The following is a 23849-nucleotide window of genomic DNA, read 5'->3' as shown; positions in this document are numbered from 1 at the left end:
AGTAGAGATTTTAATTTTACATGCTTCCCTTACTTTCTCTATCAAAAAACCTTCTAGAGTTTTTCAGCTTTGGGACTGGTGAAGAAGCATCTCATACCACATGCCAACATCTCCTGGCTTTTGAAATAACAAGGAAACACTGGAACCCCATGACTGGGGAGCTAAGGAGACTGAATAAATAAAAACCAACATGATAAAAATATCGTGGCTTTGATAGTCCACGCAAACACATCTGGTTTCAATTTGTAGGGATTGTTCTCATTTGTTAAATGACAAAAAAAAAAAAAAAATTGTGGTTAAAGGTCTCTTAAAAAGTACTAGAAAAGCAGGTTCAGAGTTGTTGTTCGTATTTGTTCTTGATTACAGGCAAAAATGGGGACAGATATTGACCCTTGTGACTTGGATCTGGACGTGCTGATGAAACCCCAGGGCCTTTGGGTTTGTGTCACTTTCTGATGGCTGTAGAACTTGAGTGGGGAGGCCAGAAGGGAGAGGTCCACGCCAGGCCCCCATGTTGCTGTGTGAGTGGCCTTGTGAGGGTCATTGTAGTATTATGAGAGCCTCTTCAAAAAATGCCCCGAAGAGTCAAAGCATGACATCTTGTGGGGCAAAGGACTCAGAAGAGAAGCGAAAGAAGAAAGAAGGTAAGAAGGGCAGATGACACGGTCTGCTATATGCCTGGTCTCGTATTAGGGGTTGGAGAGCAAGCTAAAGGTAACTCCACACAACTGAGAGGCGAGAGGAAGCTGGTTTGGTTTTTTTTCTACCCAGAGCTATCGAATGAATCCCAGGAGAATCTGTGCAACCCAGGTCTGGGGAGTGGGTGCCGCTCTTTGCTCACGCTCTGAAACCTTGCCTTGAGGAGAAAGATTAGCCTGCTGAGCAAGCAGTGTCACCCAGACCTAGTACCCAATTATTTTCCCATCCATTCTTTGGTTCACTCACTCACTCTTCATTCATTCATTCATTCATTCATTCATTCAATCACCTTTATCGAGTCTCTAATATGTGCCTGTCCAAAGCTAAGGCCCTAGGAATACAAAATGAAGAACTTTGTAGCCTAACGGGAGAGGCGTACAAGCAAATATACAATGCTACTATCCTGGCTGAGGTTTTACAGAAGCAGGTGTGATAAATACTGCCTTAGATGGGAATGATTTTGCAAAAGAGACGATGCTTGAATTAGCAAAAACAATCCGCCAGGTGGATATGTAGGAGAGAGATTATTTCTGGTCAAGGGATTTGGGTCATAAACAGCAAAGACTCCTGAAACAGTCAAGGGTTTAGAGAGGTCTGCAGGCTGGCCACATATAAACTGGTTTCTAACGAAATGTCTTGATCATTCGATGCAACCCAACTCAATTCAGTAAATGCTTTTTTATTCACATCTAGAGCTCTGTCCAGGTGTCTTGTGTTCTTCATGATGTGGGAGTGAATGGTGACTCATATGCAAGACCAGGGTTTTGTCCAGGAGGAGTTTCAAGGCTAAGAAAGGCAGAGCAGGAACTCCCATGTAAGGCATGCTATGGTTAGTGAATTGGAGATAATTGTAGGAAACAGAGGAGAGATCACATGCTGGATAAAAAGTCCAGGAAGTTTTCCTGGAGAAGGTTGAATTAAAATTGAGCCTTCAAGGATGGAAAACAGAAAAGATCCTCCCAGGTAGAGGAGAATGCATGAACAAGGGAGGCTATGTGAGATTATTTCTACTACCAAATGCCGATTTACCTTTCAAAACAGTCTCCAAAACAGGCTAGGTATCAGAATTTCCTGGGGGATGAAATAGAAATTTCTGGAACTCCCCTCCAGAAATTCAGAGTTCAAGTGGAACATACATTTCAATACAATCCTCAAGAGATTCTGATGCCCAGCAGATAGGGAGCAAGGACAGGCTATGGGCTTGCACAGACATGATTTTTAATCATGGGTTTGCTTCCTAATCATTTCGTCATTTTGGGCAATATGCTTTTTGCTGTTAGCCTCATATTTCTTGCTTCCAAAATGTGATGATAAAAACCTAGAGGGTGGGGTTACAAATAAGTGAGACGATATTGGTCAGAATGCTAACACAATTTCTGGCCAAACGTAGGTGGTGGATAAATCTGCTTTCTTCCTCTCCTTAGTTTAGTAAAAATGATATTGTCTTCTGGGGAAGTAAAAATGCCCAAGAGGCATAATTCTTGGCCCTAAGGAACTACCAGTCACAGACAGGCAGGGATCTTGTGTTCTGGAATAAATTGTGAGGCAAAAATGAAGACTCCTGGACCTTCTGTGTCTTCTTCTTGCCTTAGACAATGGCCAGAATACTTCAACTGTGTCCTTTAAACATGGGCATTTGAAAGGCTTTTGTGTCCAGTGACTATAAAGATACTCTCAAGGAACTAATGGATTAAGCCCTTATGAACTGACACCTTAGTAAGAGTTAGTGAAGTAGTGGCTGAATGCTTATGGGATAGAGGAATGTCAGCTATCCAAGCTTGTCGAGTAGTGATCTAAGTCAAGTGGTTCTAAAATTCTGAGTTGTGATGCTCCATGAATGTGGCCACTATGTTTGGATGTGTCTTGAACAACCATAGGTGGAACCATCCTCATAATCTACAACGTGCAAGAATCTCCTAAATTTGTGCAGTGTGTAATCTGCACAACTGTCCACAGAAGCTCTATCTAAGGGATTTCTTTGAGTCGATTTTGGATGATGGATAGGGAGGCGGGCAGGCAGATGTAGTTATAGGGCCTCATTTGCCTTTAGAAAAGTCTCGTGGTATAAAGTGGGGTTCTGTGGAAGGTTTCCTTGAAAGATAAGGAGAGAGATAAGCCAGTGTTCTATTCAACCCTCTATTTTGTAGTTGGGGAACTAAGGCTGCACTGTAACCCAGAGTTTTTTGGGTCTCGCTAACCAAAGGTTTAGGACTGTCATTCAGCCCAGGAAGCAGCTAACAGAGGCCCACCTAGGTTCTTCGGACCATGGGTTTGCTCATCAAGACCAAAGAGAGGCTTTGAAGAATCTACTTCCCTTTTCCTGTTGGATTATAAGAAATAGAGAAAGAGGAGCCCGAAGCATCAAGAAGACAGGCTGGAGCAGCCTTGGAGGAAAAGGAAAGTGAGACCAAAAGCAGGGGTGAGTGGAATGGGGGTGCCCTTCAGAATTTCCTGCCAGAGGCACCTCTTGAAACTCTGCACAGTATCTGGGCAGGAGCCCGAGCCGGGCCTGCGGTCACTTGCCAGACTCAGGGCACCTCTGGGCCTGCCTGTGGGTCTAGTTCCCTCACCCCAGGACTCTCCTGGGAAAGCAGAGACGAGACGGGCCAGCTTAGAGCATTTTCGGGCAGCAATGACTTCAGTGCTTGTCCCCAAAATAAATGCACCACAGACAAGACAATGTGGTCAGGGGCTGAGGACTTACTGTAAATACCAGCCCGGGGTTCCTATTTCTGTTCCTATGACTCTCTGGGGGGCAGGCCCTGGCCAACCCCATCCCAATGCACTCTTCCCACCGCTGCATCCAAGGAAAAGCCTTGGCCTGGACATTCTTTGTCAAGCTGTCCCAGGGACCCCTGTGGAGGTTTGGAGGAGGGATCCTCTCCCTCCACGGTGGGCTTAGACTCAGAGTCTGACTGTCCCAAAGAAAGGGACACGAACCCTAAGCATTAGGTCCTGGGCAGTGTATTCACATATTCTTCTATGAGAGCCTCATGACAAGCCTCAGACATTGCAGAACAACAAGAACAAAGTAACATCTATTATGCACTTAATGTATACCAGGTTCTGTCTTAAAGGCTTTACATGATTTATCACATAGTCCTCCCCGTAGTCAAAGGAGGTAGATCTTATTATTATACCTAGAAGTTCAACTCAGACAGCCTGGCTCCAGACCTGCATTCTTAACCCCTGCACTGCACAGGAAAGATGATAATGACCTCTGTCTGCGCATGGAGGAAAATCTGTACAAAGAGAGGTAAAATCGTGTGTTGAAAGTCACAAGGTTAATGAGTGGGAAGGGTGAATTTGAATCCAAGTTTGGCGGACTCCTAAGGTCCTCCCACTGCGCTGGGGCGCCTCCTAGAGGCTGTATGGCAACATGTCATCGTGCTTCTCTGTTCGACCCCTTCCCAGCTTCTGGGCAGCCAGCACCTTGAGCTGCAGCTTCCTCGTGACTTCTAGGCTTAGCAGAGGACCAATCAGCGTTCATGCCCCTTGGTCCTTGGAGCCTTCTGGTTGGAGTGAGTTTCCTGTTTCTGAGGGGAGATGGCTCCTGCCCTGGGGAGGTTGCCGTGGTTGTGGTTTCCTGCTTGTAAATTTTCTGAAGCTCCCAAGGTATATCTCCTTGCACCATTGAGGAGGCATATACTACATTTTCAAGCCCACTCCTGCCAGGAAATCTCACAGCAGTCTCAGAGGGTGCTTGGCCCACCCAGGAGATGGGCATGTATCTCATCTTTCAGAGCCCCTTCTGTAGAAAGGAAAACTATGAAGTCAGGCATTTTCCTCCTAAGGAGGAGTGGTTAATAGGGTTGCACGTAGGGAAAGAAGAGATGGTGGTCTGAGTTGACCACATGGAACAAAAGTTAAGTGCTGCGTCGTTTCTCTCAAGGAGATCCGCTGAGCCCAAGTGGAGCTCATAATACCTTCCAGCTCATCTGAGGCATTTGATGAGACACTAGGGTTAGGTCGTAATACGGTGCTTCCTGTCTATAATAAAATTATAGTATCTCATCTGGTTTACCTTTTGCGTTGGATACTGAGATGTTCATAATTCAGATTTTTTACATGATTTTTTAAAACTTATTAAACAAGAATGTCTTAAAATATTTCTGTTCCCTTTGTCTTCTACATACTGGTGCTTTTTGTTTTGGGTAAGTCTTTTAAACATTTTTTATATATCTGAACTCTTACAAATCATGTGATTCAGAGTCGGATAAAATACTACATGATTTCACGTATACAATGCATTTAAAATAGTGAAACTCACAGAAGCAAAGAACAGAATGCTGATTGCCAGGGGCTGAAATGGAGAGGTGCTAATCAGTGGGTACGAAATTTCAGTCATGCAAGATGAATGCATTCTAGTGACCTGCTGTGCAACACTGCGCCTATACGTAGCAATACCATATTGTACATTAAAAATCTGTTAAGGGGAAAACTCATGGTAAGAGTTCTTACTTCAATAAATTTAAAAAAAAGAAAAAAATTTGTGACTCATATGTGCCACATACCATAGAGTTTATGTTCACTCTCTATTCATTATTTGCTTATTTATTTCTCAAGTATTGTTGAGCACTTCCTATATGCCAAGCTGCCATTCTTGGTGCCAAGGATGCTTTGGTGAACAAGTAAGGTCCCTGCCTTACTGGGGTCCAACATATAGTATAGGAATCAGTCACTAAATAAAAGACACACATGTGCTGTCTCTCACACACATGTAGTTGGGCCAGCCATTGTTAAATGCTATGGGGAAAAAAAAAAATAGAGTAAGGAGAGAGGATGGCTGGGTGGTGGGGCAGGAAGGTCAGGGTTTTGCTGTTTTAGGTAGGGTTCCCAGGGAAGTCCTCTCAGATGAAATAGCAGAGACGCAAACGAGCAAATTACAGTCATTTGATAATGGAGCGGGTGGGATGCAGGCAGTGCCTGTAGCCTTTCCACAGCTTACGAGGCATTAAAAGCATCCGTAGCTTTTAAACATGATTTTTTTTTTTTTTAAATAGAGGAAGAGTCTGAGGCCAAACTGAGATTAGGGCCCAGGCCCCTGTTATTTCTGCTGCAGCATGACAGGACAGTGGTTGCATGTGAAGGGCTGGGGGCTAGACCTGCCTGGTTTTAAACTTCAGCTCCCACACTGATCAGCTGGGTGAACTTGAGCAAGCTGTAACCTCTCTGTGCCTTAGGCTTCTGATTGGATTGCTTTGATGATGAAGTGGTTGGCTCAGTGTCTGGCCGGAGGCTGGGACCCTTAAATGTAAGCAGTTATTGTGGGATAATACTGCCTATCATCCTTCAAAGGAGATAGAGATAGACCCCAAATCAACTAATGGAGAAAAGTGAAGTCTGGTGACCTGCCCTTGGGTAATGCCCGATCTCTTTCTTCCCTAGCATGGACTCAGGGAGACTTCCTGTGCAGCAGCGAAGGACTTTCTTGTGTGCTGGGACAAGCAGTCTTGGAATGTGGGCTGGAGTATCTACCCCATCTCCCTTGGGTGTCTGCTAGTGGGCATTGATGGCAGCCCCTGTCCTCGACCATTTGCAGGTAATCTGAGGCAATCACTGGAGTTGCCCAATACGGTGAGGAGAGTTGCCCAAAAAATAATGGAGCAACTTGCCTTTCCTAAATATTGTGCTACTGAAAACCTGAGTTCTGCCCTCCACCAGCTAGCACCTTCCTTCAGGATCCCCAGGGGCGGGAAATGCATGGGGAGGCAGAGCTGATGAGAGCTGTGCTGAATGACCTACAGCTCTGGCCCAAAGTGGCAGTGCAGGTCCCCCATGAGCATGTGTATGGAAAATGATTTTTGCTCCAAATAAAGGTCTCAGTGGCTTCTTTTCCTGCTGAATTGGAGGTTCTTTCTCAGACGGCATTGCTTCACCAGGAGATGAGGCCACAACCTCCAACAACAGGGAAGAAGAGACAGCACGAGGGGCAGCTCATTGGCTCAGCACAGGAGCAGGCAGGCTGCCCAAGTCTGCCAGGTTTCCCTGGGGCTTTACTGGTTTTAGCACTGGAAATCCCAGGTAAACTGGGATGGCGGGTCTGCAGCCTCCTGTAGCAGGACTGAGGGTGTTTGAGTGATCTCTGTGTCTTTCGAGAATCAGGCTGGCTGCCAGGCCCACTCTCACCTCCTGAATCTGAACCCCTGAGAGCAGGGTCCAGGAATTTGTGCTTTTCACAAGTTTCCCTGGTGGTTCCCACTGTCGGGCAAGGTAGTGGGTGGGAGCAGCCACCCAGGCTCCTACCAGTCACTGTGACTGTCCTGCCCAGAAATGATGGCCAAAACATATTCCCAGGATGGGCCTTCTTAGGGGAGGAAAGATGGAGAGGGGGTGGGAAGAAGCTCTGAACTACTGTCCTGAGTTCCAGGACCGGTTGGGAGAAGGGTGGGGTGGCCTGTCAAGTTCACATTGCCAGATAACATTCAGGGGACGAGAAATAGGGTTTTCTTTTACCCCCAATGTGATCATCTGCAACTTTCCACAAAGGGCGTCCTCTGAAAGAAATAGCAGGACTGATTTGGAATTTGTTCATTCTTTTATTCATTCGTTCTTTCATGTATGCATTCCTCGTTCATCAGGCATTTACTGGACACCTATTACGTGCCAGGTGCCACTCCCACTTCTGGGATACCACAGAGAGACAGGCAGTCGGTTCCCTCTGTTACAATTCTGGTGGGGTCTGTGAAGCAACAGAAAGATCAAGAGTGAAGAAGCCACATGATTTCTGGATGTTTTCCACGGGACACTCCCAGAGCCTCTCTCGACTCTTCCCCTGCTCGATGGTGGTCGGGAGGCTGGTGAGGTCACCTGGAAAGGCTTCCTCCCCCTCTGCCTTCCATTTAGCTTGGCCAGTGGGAGGCACGATTGGGGATCAGAGAGAATGGGAATGAAGTCTGTATAATTTATTCTCTGAGCTTCGGCTGCCTCCCTCCAGCTCAGCTCCTGCCCAGCGGTCCTCTCCTACAGCCACAGCCGCTCTCCCCAGGTCCCTCCGTTGTTCCTTGCCCTGCAGGTCTGCGGAGACAATGGCTCGTCAGTGATGCTGCCCCAGGATGCTGCACCAGCTCTCCTGGGTGTCCTGACCTCTGCGAATGCCCCTTTAGTACACTCTCCCCAATTACCCGCAGCGAGTGTTCCATCGGTTTCCTCCCAGGACCCTCACTGCTAGAAAATAACAACTCAGCTCTCCAGATAAGAGTGTTGTTGATTTTTAAACAGACTTTTCACACCTATGAAAAGGCGACATCAAGTTTCTTATTGTATCAGTGAGGAAGATTTTAGAAAACAATGTTTTGACTCTTTGACTACACATTTGATTGGCAAGAAATGCAAATGACTAAAAACTGGAAAAAATCATCCTAACTGCAATAAGATAAATTATAAGTAAATGAAAAATAAGGTCTAATTTGTAGAGGTGTAAGTGGGTCACTGAGGGAAATGTGTCAAGAGCCTTACATTTTTTTTTTTTAAATTTTATGGACCAAACAATTCTTTTGTTAAGAGTTTCCACTTAAGGAAATATTTAGCAACATAAAGATTTATGGACAAAGATGTTCATCACAGGGTTATTTAATAGTGGAAAATATGGAACACTATATTTTACAAAACAAGTTTGGCTAAAGAAATCACTCTGAGTTTAGAAGGAAGATGCTTAGAAGCACCGTCTCTGGCAAAACCCCACTTGGTCACACATTCTGTCACGGTGCCAACTGCTTCGTCTGCGTCGACCCTTTTAATCTTCCCAATAAAAGCTGTGTGGGACAGGAGCACCTGGTAAGCGTTCCACGAAAATGAGCTTTTATAGATTTTTAAAAATTATTTTGTAGAAAGACTCACATGTAACTATTAAAAGGATGCTTTGGAAGGATATTTAAATACATAAAAGTATTCACGGTATAAATGTCAAAATAAGAATAAAGAAATCACAGGATTTAGAATGTAAATATAAAATAATCATCATTATTTCAGCCTGAAGGATACATGCTGAAATGATGAGTGTTCATATCTGCATGGCATGATTACTGTTGATGTTAATTTTTTTTTTAGTTTTCAAATTATTTAAGATCATTATTAGCTTGCTCCTTTTCCTCTCTCTCTCGATGCAGAAAAGTAGGTGGATACAATCCCACGTATCTTCTGTACATACACACACAGTGACACGTAAGCCTAGCTCTTGATTTAAAACCGTACGAAAGGTACGAAAACAAAACTGAAAGTCTTCCTTCTCATCCACAAGCCTCCCACATGAAACCATTGATAGCAAATCCCTTTGATTCGCTGCAGAGTATATGCATGTGCCAGCAGATCCAAGTTCTTCTCAAATAAGCCTGCATTGATTTTATAATCAGAAAATTATAGCGTGCACACATGTGAAATGTGAACATTTTTACTGCCAATTCCTCGAGTGGCAAACGGGGTTTCTAACCTGACTGGGGAGGGTGAGGGGCTCAGGCACCACACTTGGAGGGGATGACGCAGGATCAGTCTAGCAGCCCTTGACCTGGGATTGTCAGGTCTAGGATGGGCCCTGAATTCACACATCTTCTTGTTCCTCAGTTCCCCCAGTAGAGGAATGATCCCGAGCACCGGACACCTCTCTTTGGAACCATAACCAGCATTACGATGTCAACCTTGACCCCCAAGTTCAAGTATTGCCAGTCGTTGCAGGGTCTCCAAGGGCATTGTTAACAACCACTTTTCTATGTCTCCTCTATGACGTCCTTGAAAACTCTGGTTCCAGTTCTTCCCGAGGACCTCAATCTTCTTGATCTCCCCAGTCCCCCAAACCTCCTCCATCTGCTTCCAGCTTCCTTGCCTCTCCTTCAAACCAAACTGAGTGGATTTTGTTTTCTTTTACTTTTCCCTATCTCCCCCTTGCCCTACCCCAACTTCCTTAGAATTTGGGTCATCGCGTACACACAAAAACAGGGAACCATAGGGTTAAACACTCATTGGGCAATACATATAAGGTTCATAAAATTAACTGGAAGCTCTTTCTCTTGATGCAGTTCCCTACTCCCTGAACTCATGTGACTTTTGGATAAATCACTCGCAGTCTTGAAGCTTCCGTTTGTTCTTTGTGCAAAAAAGAGAACACTCTACTGTTTTTAGTACAAAGTGATCAAGAATGTGTCAAGGCTGGAGGAACTTCCACCTCCTGAGTACAGGAGAGAGACGTAATGGGGAGTTCACAGCAGTGCGGGAACCCAGGAGGCACTGGCTTCACGTGGCAGGTTGAGGAATTTCACCAGAGCACGTGCAATCCGGGAGCCAGGGCGAAACGGCTGCAGGAGTCTGCCCCCAGGTCTCACTGTGGACGCAATGCCCAGCTCTCACCCACAAACTCATGAAGTTCATGCTTTTATTTGGCGTGTGTACAGAGCACAGGATTCAAGGCCAGAAAGAGCAGGGTGAAGTCCTTGCTCTTCACTCTAGATAACCTTGGAAACCCTCACTTTGTCCGGTCTCTCCGTCTTCTTCTTCTTCTTCTCTCTTTCGTCTCTGGACAGTTTTCGTGACAGTAAGATAAAGTCATGGCAGTACAAGCACTTTGCAGACACCGTGACGCTAGGAAATAAATGTGAGGCACGTTCCGAGTTCCGGGATTGGCAAATGAGCTCTAAAGTAGTGAGAATGAAAAGATCCCTTTCTTCACTTATTTATTTAACAAACATAAAACATGTAAATAGCCTTCATTGTGTACGTGTAGTCTTCTAAGTATTTAACCAATACTAACACCTTTAAATTCCCCTAATCACCCAATGAGAGAGATACGACTCTTGTCCCTGTTTTACAGATGAGAAAACTGTGGCACGGAGAGGTTAAGTAACTTGGCCAAGGCCACACAGCTACGAAGGCGCAGAGTCAGGACTGGAACCCAGGCTGCCTAGCTGCAGAACCCAGGCTCTTCACCATTACTCACACTGTCATCTTTACTTGTGGTGTTTGGTATCATACAGATAACACGAGACCCAGAAGAGACTGCTTGTGTATCTTAGCCCTGCCACGTGTCTCTATGGTGTTGAAGGTTAAGTTAGTTCTCTGAGCCTTGACTTCCTTTTTTTAAAAATGGGAATAAAAATGCTCACATCACCCAATTTTTGCAGAAGGTGAACTGAGGTACACAGTCTGGTCCACACTGAGGGTGCACACAGATTGGGCATTATGTCTGCATGCCGGGCCTCACCAAAGCCCAGCCTCAGTCACATGGTTGGTTACTGACTGATTTTGGACTTTCCCACGCTCTGTCCTTCTCCCTTGCAGAGTGACCCATCCGTGCTGCGTCCTTCAGAGAACGAGGGACCCTGATAGACTGGCTCTGACACTCTCAGGGTGCCTGCCCTGCAGATTGGGGTAGAAATGCACTTGGTGGGTCACATGCCTAAACTCATTTAACAATGAGACCAAGGAGTCAGGTCTCAGAATTCTGTTTCCTTTGGACTCTGCATAAGAAACACGGGCCCACACTTTTCTGTTCACCTCTCCTTCCAAAAGCTTACCAGTTAATTTTAGGGTTGGAGAGAGGCTCTGATGAGGGCCTGCCCACGTGGGGTTAAGGTTACCAGTGGCCTCTGCCTCTGGCCAGACTCGCTGGGAACGGCAGCAGCGCTTCCCGAAGCTCAGTGGGGGCAGGAGCATGGCCAGGGCAGTGGGCAGTGGCCAGGCACAACATTTCCAAGATGTTGGGAGCCCCGCCTCGGCAGGCCAGACTCACAGCCCACGGTTTTTGCAAAAGAGGCAGTGCCTTTCGTCAAGTGTAGCCTGAAACGGTTATACTTCGCATATCATTTTCACTTGAGAAATGGCCTGACATTTACTACTGCAAAAAAGTGACCACAAGTCTGCCTTACTTGAGGCCCCTTTAAAGAGTAAATGCTGACAGATTATCTTGATAATAAGAATTATCAGTTCAGTTAGTCCTTTACCCTCTGTGAAATGTATCATAAACCTCCTGTTGATTTCTTTAAAGAAAAGAAATAAGAAGCAACACGTACCAATTAAGAATAAAACTAACGGTTTGTTACCCTCTGAGCTTTAAGGCCAATAGAGAGTAGAAAAACACTTGCTTTTTTTTCATATTGAGACATAGTAATTAGATAACTATGTAAATAACCTTACATTAAAATATGAGATAGGCTGTCACTTGCTCATTTTTTTTTTTCTACTGGATCATAAAAGATCAGCCAGGGCCTCTGGTTCTATGAATTTTACAAACCTGTTCTCTCTTTTCTGGCTGTTCTAAAATTTGTTTCTTTCTCTTTTTTGCTCCTCTCCTCAACCGTTTGCAAGTTTTGTATTGAATGAGCTCCTTATTAATTTATGTATTCCACAGCCTCGACCGAGCACAAATTGTAGTGTGTTACTTTTTATATTAGAAGGTGAGAAGCTCTACAGTAAAACAGTAAGCAGATACAGAAAATACTTGGAAGTACCAGGACTGTAACACTAAAATAATGATAATTTTTTTCCAGTTGGGTAGAAACTAAAAACAAGCAAAATATTTGAGTGCTGACCTGCCATATACATGTCCAGCGAGGCCATCCCATTCCTTGTATGTGCTCCGATTCTGTGTCCAAAAATGTTTGTTGAATACTTAAATAAATGTGTCTCTCTTTCTGCAAAGTAAGCTCAACCAAGGTCATGTTCACCTCTTGTTTGCTGATGTACATTGAGAACAGTGCCTGACACATAGCAGACCCTCAGTTAAAATGTGTTGCATGAACAAACAATTGTCTTCGGTTCATGCATTCCTTCAACATTCAAAAAGTCGGAAGCATCTGCTTTGTGGCAGGAACTGAACTAGGCTCTGGAAATTCAATTGCAGACAAGGTTGACCTGGGTTCTGTCTTTTCTGATATTTCAGGCAAAGGGAGGACAGAGAATTGATCACATTAACATGACACTGCATTGCAAGTAATAACTTGGGGGCGCTGGGGGGTTGTGTCTTGGAAGATATTATAGGATGCCTCTCCTAGATCTGTGGAGTGAAAGAATGGTGGATAGGTGAAGATTGGACTTGGAAGGAGTGGGCAATTGAGTTCCAGGGGATGAAAGAGGATGCCTTACAATAGGAAATGAGAGAAAACAAGGAGCAAGGAGAAATTGAGGACACCAAAGCTAGAGTGAAGAGCAGGGAGTGGTGAGAGATGGGGCTGGATGAGTAAGCAGAGGCCAAATTCTGCAGAGGCTCATAAAAGGTTCACATTTGACCCTAAAGACAATGTGAAGCCATTTCCAGATTTCCAGGGGACCAAGACAGGCAAACTTTTGTTTTGGAAAGATCACTCTGTGTGTCGGGTGGATTTGAAGGGAAAACCCCAGGCAGAGAGGCAGCTAGGAGGTTCTTCTGTAAAGCAGGGGAGATGTGGTAGAAATGTGGGTGAGATCAGAACAGGAAGTGGGCTGGAAGAACCAGAGGGATTTATGAGAGATTAGGAAGGAGGGACTGATCAGGGTTGGGTATGAGGGAGAGGCAGTAGTCATAGGTGACTCGAGGTTTCTGGTTTGGTCAACTGGGTGGATAGTTTAAAATAGCTCAGGTGTTGTGTGACTTGGGAGATGGAAAGGTGCATGGCCCTATGGAAATAATTCCTCAATTTACCTTGAAGGCACATGAGTGAGAAGGAGGAAGAAATATGAACACAAATGCCCATCAGCCCTAAATACTTGCAGATAAAGAACATGCTCTGGTGTCCCGGGTTGTACAAACTGGTTGTCTACTTTGTTAGAATTCAAGGACTTTTATCCAAATCTCCATATGACCCTGGAAGAATTACTTAACATGTTCTTTTGGATGGTTTCTGATGCTGTGAATGTCAGTCTTCTTCTGGTAACTGAGTGGAGTGGATGAGAAAGGAGTTGGGCCGATTATATTTTTCAATACACTGAACTTCTTGCCTTCTGGATCTTCAGATTTTGTGACATGGTGTTTTCAAAGGACTTTATTCCCTTTCACTCCAGAAAATTTGATGTGTAATATTATGAAGCACAATATCAATATTGCATAGGAATAACCTCGTACTTAGAATTCATTCATTTAGTCATTTAGTCATTCATTCATCTATCTATCCACTTACTAGTCAAGTGCTTTTCAACTGTACTTGAAGTTTCTGGTGTAATTTTCTTTGGGTGGAGCCCGGGCATTGGTGTTTTATTAAAGCTCTCCAGGTGATTCTAACGTGCAGCTAGGATTGAGACAGGATTCCATGAGAGCGGGGGCCATATTTCTTGTTTCTGTCACATTTCTAGTACCTCAGGCAGTGTCTTGCACAGAAATAGTGCTCAAATAATATTTACAGAACATATTACTTGAATCATGCACACCAACATTTATTAAGCATTGCCAGATTTTCTTCAGTTGAGGATGAAGATTATCTTGTGTCGTTTTCCACAGATACCCATCAGGTACCATGCTTCAGGAAATTAACTACGTCTGAATCACACTGGAATAAGGTTAGGACATGCCATTCTTTATTCTCTCAAGTGCTTCCTTCTCAGGTACTTTCCCCTACCTAGGGTTACCTGAGACTTTTGGACTGCCCATGGCTGGGTACTGACTCTTGATCCAGAAGGAAGCAGACACGATGTCTGTCATTGTGCCAAGACCCCATGTACACCTTTCAGGTGCCACATCTAGCTTCTCCATCATTTAGAACTAATGCTTGGGGCATTGGTTCAAGTTTCTGATTGGCAAGCCCAAGGACTGCCCTCTCTCCCTGGCATTTTCTTGCCCTTCTGCCTCTGCAAGGTCCTGCTCACACCTTATCTTTCCTTCCTTCCTCTCCTCATCCTACATGCCCATTGTTGTGGCCCAACTTTCCCAAGTTACGGAGATGGCTGCCACAGTTCTCAACCCACAAGAGGTCTAGCTGATACAGCAGGACTTTATTTCACTTGACTCCAATTTAACTGTCCTGAGCCCCTTCCATATATTGCCAAGAGATTTCCTAACAGATACGTAGCCCTGTGATTCAAGCAATTATTCACATATTCCCCCACATCATTAGTTTTATGGAACACTGCCAGGGGGCATATTTTTCTTTCCTGGGACTCCAGAGAATAGAGGAAATAGATCTCTTACCATGAAGTCATATTAAGGAGTTTATTTCTTAGAAAATACCCCATAGCACTTTTTATAAAACCTTACATTGAGAGACTGCATTTAGAAAAAGAATTATTTTACCTTTCCTGCTGCCATGGAAATGACTGTCCAGGCCTCTTGCCTCTCAGAGCCTTAAAAGTATATTAAAAATTATTTAAAAAATATTTTAAAATATTGTATAGTATCTACTGACCATAAAGCAGTGCCTGTGGTTATTGTAGGGAGAGCATGGTTCATGTTGGGTCTTGTTGGCTTTAGGTCAGGTGTCCATATAATTGAATCATCCAAACCAGGATGCGTTTTAGGGGAGAAAGTTGCTATTATTGATTATATTGGGATAACAGGTGTAAATCAGGGCGGTCTGGGCTCACTGGCACATATGGTTACCCTAAACTTAGCATTTTCATCCTGCTATTGACTGAAATTTCTTACTGTGGGCCTGACTGATAAAGTAAAAATGCAAAGAATTCGGAAAAATTGGGCAAATATTAGATTATAACCCAAAGTAGTGGTTTTTTTCTACGAAACTGGAGAATAAAGGATGATGAAGTATATCAGCTAGCTCTTGCTATAATAAGGTTGCTTAACAAACCACTCTAAAACTCAGTATCTTTAAACAACAATTACTTATTCTCACCCGTCTATCTGCAGGTCAGTCGGCCTAAGCTGGGCTCGAATCCAAGCTACACGTCAGGGCCAGCTCTGTTTCATATGCCTCTCCCTCTCCGTGGACCTGGACCCTACTGGAGCATGCTTTTCTCACGGCAGTGGCAGAAGCAGAACAGAAATACATGAGTGAAAACTTCCTAACACCAAGCCTTGGATCTGGCACGCTGTCACTTCCACCCACATTCTGATGGCCAAAGCAAATCCTACGGACAAGCCCATTGGGTAGGGAAATATACTTTGTCTTTAGGGAGAAGTACACCAAAGGTATATACAGAAGGCATAGATACAAGAAGGGATCAAGAGCTGGAAACAACAGCAAGATCAATCACAAAAAGCATTAGGCTAAAGGGGTTTGTTTGCCTTTCCTCTCCCCAGGCCTGTAGTGGTGAGCGGGTTGTGTTGAATTCAACTTGATGGAGGCTGAGAAGGAAAAGTGAAGAGATCACAAGCAGGTTTGGTCTGCTGGAGGCAGGATGCTGAGAAGTGGACTCACTTTCACTGAGGATATGAATGCCTAAAGAGAAGAGAATACAGGAGGGAGAGATGGACAAAGACCCTTATGATACAGAAAAGCAATTCTCCTCTGGTAAATATAACCCAATGCATGAACTCTTTCCATTCACCAATCAGATCAATCATTTTCTTTCCACAGGATGGGAGGAGTGAGAGGATGAAGACAGGAGTAGTAAGCACTCGTACCCACACTGCTCCTTTCTGAGAATGGGAAGCAGAAACCCTCTGCCTATCGGGGTAAGAGACGTAGTCCTGGCTCACAGACCTTTCTGTGGGACGTGACTGTGGGTGTTCGCAGTGCTGCTGTTGAGGACTGGCCTTCTCATTCTTTTGCTCCGTCTGCAGTTCCCTTTGGACAAGCACTGACGTGAGCTTGGTGCCTCCTATGATTCTGAGTCACCTCCTGCAGTGTCCCCCTCCCCCTGCCCAAAGTATCAGCCCCTGAGCCTTTGCCTACCTGCTGTCAGAGCCCTGCATGGCCCGCCTTTCAGATAGGTGACAACAAGTCGTGGAAGCTTGTTAATCAGACAAACTAATCATGCTGATTAGACCTAGTTCAATAATGGATCACCCTACCCCAGGAAATCTCCTGTTTAATGTTTAAACCAATCAAAAGGCTCTGGGGGAATGCCTTGGGTGGGGGGTTCAGGGTCAGAGGAGAGCAAGCTAAAGGGAAGCATTTGAGGAGGAGGATGTCAGGGCCAAACACATCTCACCGCACAAATGACAAGGGGCTTGTCCATGTTCAAGGATGACTGAGACAGGAGTGGTGTTGATCATGCAGACAGAATTCTTGGAGTCTTGGAAAGCAACCAGAAGGGATGGCTTATGGTCGCCAGGTCCTGTAAATTCGTTATCATCCTTTTCTCTCCGTCCCTGCTGTCATTCCTAGATCAGGTCTCATCTTTTATAATTTGAGCTCTTGAAATGACTTCTTAGGTGGTCTGCCTGACTCCGGACTCTATCCCATATATATTGCAGCTAGAGTTGTATTTTGTATTTTTCATTATTCACATAATTAGAAAAAATGTAAAAACAGAACAAAACAGGAGAGCATTATACAGCTAGAGAGGTAGTACAGCGAACATCCATATATTTGCCATTCCAAATCAACAAATGCTATCTTTCTGCCATATTTTATCTATCTGTCTATCTATCTGTCTGTCTATCTATCTATCTATCTATCTATCTATCTATCTATCTATCTATCTATCATCTACCTATCTACCTATCTATCCATCATCTATCATCAATCTACTATTTATTAAAACAGCATACATAAGGAAAAGTGCACATACCATAATTGTACGGCTGTTGAATTTTCACAAAGTGAACATAGTCATGTAACCGGCACCACAAAAAGAAAGAGAAAATTACCAACTTCGCCTTTTGCATCCTTCTGATTGTTTTGCCTCCTGAACTCCTACAAAATGGAACTACTATCCTGAGTACAGCAGCACAGATTGGTTTGCCTACTTTTGAATTTTACGTAAATGCAATCACACGATATTCCCTCTTCGTGTGTTGTATTTGTTTTGAATCTTTTCTTTTTTAAAAAAATGACATTTATAAAGATGAATATGAAATCCCCTGTGTTTTAATATTTTTCTAATTCTTTTTTTTTCTCTAAAGGCAACCACATTTCATAAATGTGATATGTATTCAGTTCACGTCTTTCTATGTTTACATATGTGTATAACATTTGCTTTGGATGTGTTTTTGTTTTTGTTTAAATAAATGGTTTCACAATGCAAGAAAGTCTGACCACTTGCTTATTTCACAGAGTATGCTTTCTAAACCACACAATGGGCTATGTGACTCCCTTTCCTGTTTTAATCGCTCCCCCTACTTCTTCCAGATCATTGGTTCCTGGAAGCACGGGCAATGTTTGACACCGTTTCGTGTCCTGTGAGTCCAACATTGTGCCCGATGCTTTATAAAAATGCTTAGGGTGAATGAATGAACGAATGAATGAACAGAAGAACAAGAGTCTCCATGTCATGAAAAACTTGAAGGTCCAAAAACAAATACTCTCCCCCTTTTCGGGGAGGGAGTTCTTTTAATTTCTTTTTTCTTTTTCTTTTTGACTGCTTTGTCAATGTCTATCTATAAATTCCACAAAGGCTTGAGTCTGTTCAGCAAGGCCAGTATAGAATTTGACTTTATAAAATGTTCCTTCAGGAGAAGTGGACATTCCAGAGTTGTGTAGGATCTCTGTAGCTTGGCTCCTGATCTGTTTTCCTGGAACAGGCACAGCAACATTCTTCCTAGAATTTTCCACACTCTAAACAGAGAATTATCACAGAGGTCTAAGGAGGTTACGACACTAAATTCACATCTCAGCAAACTGATAAACATCAATCATCCTTTGAGTTAGTTAGTCCTGGATGGCTGTTGAATTCCATTGGTTCTTCCAGGCTCTTCAGGGTTGTGATCAGGACTGCAGGGGGATGGGTTGCTGATGATGGTCTGAAGGAGAAATCTCAAGGTAGTGTCAGAAAACTACCACGTCTGACCAGACTTACTATGGTTCACAGCAACCAAGACCCCGGACCTGTATCCTCAGGACTCAGCTTTCTATCGTCCCCTCCCCTCATCCAGGGCTCAGTCCCTTCCTTACGGAAAAATGCCTATTTCAGATTTTGAATGAAATCTTGGTTATGCCACTAAATGGATGGTTTGGATAAGCCCGTGACCTCTCTGACACCCAGTGTCCTTAACTGTGGACACAATGTTACTTATTTCACAGATTTGTAGGGAGAATTAAACTATGAGTGGTAAAGAATGTGGAAACGTCTGGCTTCTAGGTAGCACTCAAGGTATTTTGAGTATATAGGCAGAAAATACGATAGAAAGAAATAGAATAGATGTGTTAACACACCTGTTTGAAAATTATGTATGTTTTTAGTGTCCGATTTTCTTTCTAAACATTTTATCATAAACATTTTCCAATCTCATTAAAAACACCTGTTCTACATTGCTTTTGATAGTTGCATAATATTCTAACATCTGGTTGCACTTTAAGCACACCTAACTATTTCCACATTGTGGGCCATTTTGTTTATTTTCAGTTTTTTTTATCAAGACAAATTCTGAGACCAGACCAGCTTGATTTTGCTTTTTTTTTTTTTATCGCTCATTTGCAAACAACATGTTTTTCATTATCTTTGCTTTGCTTTGTTTTTTTTTTTTTTTTTTTTTTTTTTTTTTTTTTTATCAATTATGCTTGGTGCAGCGTATACTATTTTTTCCAGTTTGGGAATGTTCTATAGATTTGATTGGTGTTTCAGCATCATTACTTTTTAGAAGACTTTTTTAGGGCCACATCTTTTTTCTTTTCGTAAATTGGATCACTTTTTGCTGTTCTTCTTCATACATGCCATCTGTCTGCTCATTATTTTCAATGCTAGATTCTAAAATATATGTTTCAAATTTACTAGTTCTCGGAAATTCAGTTTTCTGCAGTGTAAATTCCACTCTGGATTACTTCTAATGTAAGCTGTGATTCTAAGAGTACATTTATAGTTTCTTTGACTGCATTATTATCTCAGCCCTGACTTTTCTTCGGCTTAACCTGCATTTTGCTTTTGCATTTTGGTCTTATTTTTCTTCCTTCTCCCCACCTCCCCAAAGGCCATCCCTTCTTGCAATTTATTGAGGAAAAAAATATGGACTTTTTAAGATTTTCTTTTCTTTTTTTTTTTTAGTAAACAAATTTAGAGGCATGCCTTTTTTCTGCATCTTTAGGGAAACACTTTTGCTAAAGCAATATTTGGCAAACTATGATCCATGGGCCAAATCTGGCCCATTCCTTGTTTTGAAAATAAAGTTTTATTAAAACACAGCTACATTCACTTATTTATATATTGTCTGTGGCTGCTTGCTTATACCCTGCAGTGTAATTACCACAGAGACTGTAAGGCCCACAAAATCTAAAATATTACTATCTGGTTATTTTTTATGGAAAAAGTTTGCTGACCCCTGTGCTATTCTCTGTTTAATCATTGTTAAATGAACAGTGAAATTTCTCAATCCATTGTTTGACCCAGAAAGCTATCGATCCCACACTCACACTGGGAATTGATAAAAAGATTTATTAGGGGGTTGTTTCCAAAGGTGTGGGGAGAGCTCGGGAACCACCAGAAGGGGTGATGCAGTATCAGTATCTGTGAAGCATCTTTACTACTCTAGGCCTGAAGGATTAAAGGGAAGGGGACCAGAACTCAGAGAGAATAGCTGAGTGGGGTGTTGCCTGACAAGAGTTGCGGCTTTTAATAGAGATGCACATAAGTCACAATGACCAGCAGAGAGGAAGCTGGAGTAACACTGACCTCATTCTCCCATCATAAGGTGCCAGGCTGGTGCTTCCCAATGGCTGTAGTCAACCAGCGACCAGAGGACTGTACCCCACAAAGGTCTGCCTCTGGGGGCACGGCAAAGAGTGAGGAAGGATGAGTAAGTGATGGACGTACAGCATTTGGTGTTTATGTTTGTAGTCCTAGAACAGAGCTGTCCAATAGAACTTTCTACAATGATGGAAATGTTTTTGTATCTATGCTGTCTAATAAGCTAGCCACTAGCCACATGTGGCTGTTGAGCACTGGAAATGTGGCCATGGACTTAGGAACTGAATCTTTAATTTTAATTAATTTAAATTTAAATAGCCACCTAGAGCTAGTGCCTATCATATTGGACAGCACAGCTCCGGGTAGATTTCTATTTTCCTACATGCGCTGATGACGGTGCACTTTGCTGGACTGTCCTGGGAACTTTTGTTTCCTGGTTCTCTGATGATAAAGCAGATAATTCATTTCTGAACATTCTGAAACTCTCTCTCCCCTACTTTTCTAAAAACAATATCCCCAAACTCATAACTTCTAAGAAACATAACTTTCAGGTTTCCTTTTATGACTTTGCCTGCCTAGCATCTCACCTTGGACCTCGTCCCCTTCCCTCACTGTGTGATTATAGGATAGTTTCTCAAGTGAGGTGGAAAGTCATTTCTGGTGGTTTCAGGAAGAATGACTTTAGAAAGCTCTTTGAGTATGTTATAGGGTGCCTTTTATTTAATCAGCAAATATCTGGGGTCTCTGTGAACTAGGATTTGACAGTGCCTGTTTCAAAAACCAAGATGTGTCAGCAAGAATGATTTAATTGTATCAGTTCCTTTCCATGGATATAGTCAGTAAAACTGTTCCTTGGAATTTGAGATTTGGTGCATTACAATTCTTAGCTCTGAGAGTGTTGTGTATTTTATGCAGGGAGTTGGGAGAGGTCATATCAGGGATGGTTGTGTGGATTCTATTAACCTCAGAGCCTTCCCTCACCATTTTTTCTTTATGATTGTCACAGTTGCTGCTGAAAACAGATCATGATTTTGAATGTGCATAATCTCAGATCTGATGCAAAATTAATACCAATTGCTTGATTTTCACACGGAGACATTAATTACTATTTGTTTTGCATTTGCATTCACAGGTATCTGTGGAGGGAAATTAGCATACTCTGTTGTTAGACCATTATTAAAATGACAGTTGGGAAAATATTTGAAAAATATTGTCTTCCCTTCTGTTTTCCTCTCTGGCATTGCCCTTATTATTTTTATCTTCTCGGTAACTTACATTTGTTGCACAATTTTGAGATTCCGGATAATGAAAACCATTCTGGGACATTGGTACTTAGAGCAAAATCCATCATGTTGGAACTGGGGCTTCCTGATAGAAGCTTTTGCATGTCTGTGCAAACAAGCTGAACCGGTCAGGCCATTTAAAGGTGGTGAATCAGAGGCACCTGTGAAATAATCTTTTGTTGCTTAGATCTTTGCAGGGGCATATCCAACACATTTGGCTGGGTGCTTCCTGCTGTTAGATCTGTCTATTTGGGCTGAGAAGAGCAAGCAAAGGAAAAATGATCTTTCCATCCCTATATTAGCAAAGAATCCTGAAATTGGAGTTAGACTACCAGGCTTTATTTGGCCGGGTGATGCCATTGAATAACTGAAGAAACTTGGACAAGTCACTTTATTTTCTTGTCTGTGAATATGATACTCATCCCATTGTGTCATGGCAAAGCTCCAATGAGATGAAGCACCCTATCAGTTCTGGAGAACCACATAAATTTGACAGGTGGCTGTCACTACATTTGACAATTTCGTTATCTTATTCGGTCTTTTCCTATGAGGGTAAGATTTGGCCATACTCTCCTGGGTGCTCATACTAATGCTGTTAGGACACTCGTCACCAGAGTCCTTGAGTTTGCACTGGGATGGGTGAGCTCCACCAACAGTGCTTTCTTCTGTGACCATAAGCTAGCTGTTCAGTTCAGGAAGGCTCTCTTTCTAGGAAGAGAAGTGTCTTTTAACTTTTTTTGTCAATATTAGTAAAAATTAATTACTTCAAGAAATTAATTAAACATCTACTCTGCCATGTACAGAGTGTACTTGGTTCTCATCCGTGTGGCACTTACAGTCTGGTACACTTCAGGATGTGTGTATTTTCCCCAAAGTTGGAAGGATATATTGATTGACTAATTGATTGATCAATTAATCCATTCGTTTAAAGGATTATTTGTTAAACTTGTTATGTGCCAGGCGTTGGTGATTTGAAAGTGAACAGAACACAATTCCTGTCCTCAGTTACCAAACTCTTCTCATGCTGTGCATAAGAATCTCTTGTGGGATGAGTCACACGTTGAGTTCAGGACAACCCTTCTCCTCCCAGGAGAGTCTGATCAGGCATCAGAATTTCGAATCTGCATTTTGAACAAGTCCCTGGGTGGTGGAGAACAATCTGGAAATACTGCTCTGGGAAATCCATATGCAGTAGGACACACACACACACACACACACACACACACACACCACACACACACACTGAAATCAGTATGGGAGAACCAGAAATTGTTTCTCAGAAGAGGAAAGTTGTTCAGAAAAAACAGGGTACCTGGCTCCTCCTGGCTTCCTGGGACTCTCCCACATTCAGCTGAGATTTTCCTGTTCCCAGCAGTGAAACCAGCATAGATTGCCTCTTCACAACTCTGAGGTTCTAATAAGAGAAATAAAACCCACTCTTTCATTATAAATATGCACATTTTTAATATAAAAAACACAGATAAATATTATTCTGCATTATACCATATTGCTGTATTATTGCATGTTCTTTTGGCACACCAGCATCTGTGTAACTAATATATTATTTTTGGGTATGATTTTACCACTGGCTATTTAGTGAACCTTCATTCTGTGACAAGTACCGTGCAAGGCACCTTGGAAGCATTATTGTGTTTAATCTTCGCAGTAAATTCATAAGGTATTATTTTTCCCATTTTGCATCTGATGCCACTGAGGTTTGAAGAGTTAGTTGTCTTGCTCAAGGTAACACATTCAATGATAGCATTTCCAATTTTTCACTCTTATAATGGCACTAAAGTGTCCATCTTTGGACATAAACTTTTGGCCCGTGCTTGATTGTTTCCTTGTAATAATTGATTCTGGGAAAGGGGATACGCGTGTGATTCTGCGCCCCATCTGGACAGACTCTGTTCCCTGACCTTTCGTCATCTCTCTGTTGCCCTTCCCCTGCCGAAGGGTAAGCCTTTCCTTCTCTGATATTCTGAGACTATATTCCTGCCAGATAGAAGGAAGCAAGCCAGGGCTCTCGGGATCCCCTTCTCGGCCACCGATGTCTCCTGATGTCTTTTTGGGCAGTGACATGTAAAGGCCAATACGATCAGGTCGGGGTGACGCTATGACAAGGTGTCAGCACCTATGGCTATAGCAGCAGTGTGACAGGCACCTGGGCAAGCTTTCTCCATGATCCCTGGGTGGTAACTGACAAATAGCATCTGTCACCAGAAAGGAGGGGCT

The 23849-nt window shown here is 43.1% G+C and overlaps 1 long non-coding RNA gene across 1 annotated transcript; it reads left to right on the top strand.

The window, feature by feature from the left end:
* Window positions 1-480: 480 nt before the first annotated feature.
* LOC120603665 (uncharacterized) lies at window positions 481-15602 on the top strand. The gene is made up of 3 exons (XR_005653072.1): window positions 481-644; window positions 6088-6241; window positions 15455-15602. It is a non-coding gene; the product is annotated as an uncharacterized LOC120603665 (long non-coding RNA).
* Window positions 15603-23849: the final 8247 nt, after the last annotated feature.

This window comes from Pteropus medius, unplaced genomic scaffold (assembly GCF_902729225.1).
Source record: "Pteropus medius unplaced genomic scaffold, Ma_sr-lr_union100, whole genome shotgun sequence".
Taxonomy (NCBI): domain Eukaryota; kingdom Metazoa; phylum Chordata; class Mammalia; order Chiroptera; family Pteropodidae; genus Pteropus; species Pteropus medius.
This window is presented reverse-complemented; position numbering and strand designations above follow the sequence as displayed.